Consider the following 2,984-nt stretch of genomic DNA (forward strand, 5'->3'; position numbering starts at 1 on the left):
CCTTGAGTCTTAGGTTATAGAGTAGGGACATCATTTGATAGTCAATAAGCTCATCATTGAAGGCTTTTGAGCTGAGAAGTAATATGACATGAGCTATTTTAAAGAAGACTAAATTGACAAGAATATAAAAAAAAAGAATTGGAGGCAAGAGAGGCTGGAGGTAGAAAGACTGGTAAGGAGGCTCTTGTAATAGGCCAGGTTAAAGTTATGAGAAAAAAAATGTACCCTTAGGGAAAAACCAGGTCTAAGGTGAGGAGATGAAAGAATGCTTGTTGGAAAAGGTGGAAAATATAAAAAGTCATGCTCATATTAGAACAGAAGGGACAGTGAACTGGAGGAGGGACAGTTAGCTGGAATGGGCATGGGAAGGGAAAAGGTTAAGGAGAATAATGATCAGAACATAAGAATATGCAGCAAAGAGGAAGGGAGGTAAGTATGGTTAATTGATACTATTAGTAATAACATCTCACATTGTTTTATCAGTGAAAGTTAGGGCCAATTGGGTAATGGAGGAGGAAAGGACATCAAAATCCATGTGAAGCCACCTTGTCTAAATACTCAAGAACTCTGAGCTCTCAGAATCAAACACTACTCGTGTGGGTGAATCTCAGTTCTTTCCAGCTTTATTTAACGTGAAGATTAGTTTATTGTATGTATGGGAATATGGCTGACGAAAGGCTTGCTGAAATCATCACCAAAATACTTAGCTCCATAGGTCACACATTTGCTTTTCTGTCCTTATTCCCATTCCCATCCTATTACAATATAGTGTAATTTTTTTTTTCTTTGAAGTGTAGGAAAAGGGCTCTGAGGCTAACTACACTGTTCTCATTGCTGGTTCAGGTGCACATAGATTTAGGACGAAGCTACTTCCCTGGCTATTTTCTTCTTTCTCTTCTTCTTTTGCTAGGTAATGGGGTTAAGGGACTTGCCCAGGGTCATACAGCTAGTAAGTGTCAAGTGTCTGAATCTGGATTTGAACTCAGGTCCTCCTGACTCTAGGGCCAGTGCTCTATCCACTGCACCCCCTAGCTGCCCCCTGGCTATTTTCTTTTAAGGGAGGAGAGATACTTCAAGTTTATACTCACCGGTTTGATTCCTTATCACTAAACACTGATTATACAAAAGAAGCTTCACAAATAGTGAATAGTAATTAAACCTATGTGTCATATCAAATAAAAACCACAGGATAATAGAAATAGGAAAATAATAGAAAATATTCAGAGTGAATGGACTCTTTAAATGGAAATGAGATAACATCTTAGCTCAAGAAAGAGGTGCCCTGATTTCACCCGCAGGGAAATTTTCTGAAGTCTCTACAGACAAGTTAGAAATCAGGCTCATGTTGAGACACAGTTTTCCTCTACATGTCTGCAGCTTGCAAAGTTATTTTTATCTCTCTCTCTTCCTCCATGAGTCCAGAGTCAGTTTTAGCCCCATGTGTCTACTAAAGCAAAAGGAAAAGAAAACACATAGAATGTCTCCGCTTTCCAAAGTTCTCATGACAGCTCTACTCTTTAGACATCCTGTATCTCTCAGCATTTTATCATTGGCTCTCTTAATGGAAAAGGAGAACACAAACTTAAGGAAATAAGAGATAGTATGGGGGCTCAGGTTCAGGCAGCAGGAAATAATGCTACCAAATTCAGTTGAGAGGGACATCACTATTGCTGGTATCTCCTAATCCTCCAATTCCCATTGAGTGTATCAAACAAATCTCCATGGTCATATTGGAGTCTCCTTCGAAGGGCATGACCATCTCATACCAGCTCAAGATGTTTAACACCACCAATCATCTTTTCAGGTAGTCAATACAGGTACAATACAGGCAAGCTTTTCTCACAAGACCTCAACCATGTGCCTCAACTCTGACCTGGAAGGACTACCTTTAAAGGCTTATACAATTCAAGAACAGCCAGATTTGATCATGGTGAACTAATTGAAGATCTGACAACCTCAATTACCTATGAGGAATATCCATACTGATTTCAGTGAAGTTTTGGATACATTTATTTAGACTTTCTCTTATGAAATCACCAGTCCAAATGGCTTCATTGGCTGTATAACTAGCTGTCAAGGAACAAAAATCAATCAAATTCCTCATATCCCAGACTCAAATCAAAATTACCAATCCAGTGGAAAGACCTACTGATAGTCAAGTTACCATCAATGAGTGGGTTGCCACCAGTAGGTTGGCCCAGTATTTAAGCAATGTCAGGCTTTCCTGGAAGGGGAGTGACATGACAAACATCAAGAATAATGTGGACCCACCCTATTACCTATTTCTGCAGTTTACTACCTGTTATGTATCTGAGTCATTCCTGAATAGTCTGTGACTCCATCTTTTAACTAATTTGTAAAGTTTGAATTTCTACACATTATCATCTACTCATGACTTTAAAAATCACAGACCTTTCAATTCCTTTCTTTATTCAGCTATTAGTATTGAGATCTGTTATTTCATTTGTTTTAATAGCTTCTCCCCACCCACTACTCTTTTTGGTTTAGTTTAGTTGTGTTTATTTTGCTTGGGATGAGTGGTTCTTGTTTTTTGAAGGGATTGTCAGTGAAATATGAGTGGAATATTAATGCATTTCATTTAAATACTATAATATAAGAACTCTTTCAAAAAATTAAAAGGTAAACTTGAGTTGAAAAAGGGAAAGGAGTATGCAATTATTAAGCACCTATTATGTACCAAGTGTTTTACAAATATTATCTCAGTTGATCCTCTCAAAAACCCTGTGAGGTAGGTGTTATTATTATCTCCATTTTACAGATGAGAAAACTGAGGAAAACAGAAATTAAGTGACTCATTCAAGGTTACTACTTAGTAAGTATCTGAGATGAGATTTGAACTCAGTTCTTTTTGAATTTAGGAACAGCGTTCTATTGACTGTGCAATGTAGATATATGTTAACTCTGATCATTCATTCATTTATTCTTTAATTTTATAAATTCATTTATTCATTAATTCATTTATT

The 2,984-nt window shown here is 37.1% G+C and overlaps 1 pseudogene; it reads left to right on the plus strand.

Annotated features, from left to right (window-relative positions):
- Positions 1–408: 408 nt before the first annotated feature.
- LOC110213424 (poly(rC)-binding protein 2 pseudogene) lies at positions 409–2,336 on the plus strand (annotated as a pseudogene).
- Positions 2,337–2,984: the final 648 nt, after the last annotated feature.

The sequence above is a fragment of the Phascolarctos cinereus genome, unplaced genomic scaffold (genome assembly GCF_003287225.1).
Source record: "Phascolarctos cinereus isolate Bilbo 61053 unplaced genomic scaffold, phaCin_HiC Scaffold_726;HRSCAF=1367, whole genome shotgun sequence".
NCBI lineage: Eukaryota > Metazoa > Chordata > Mammalia > Diprotodontia > Phascolarctidae > Phascolarctos > Phascolarctos cinereus.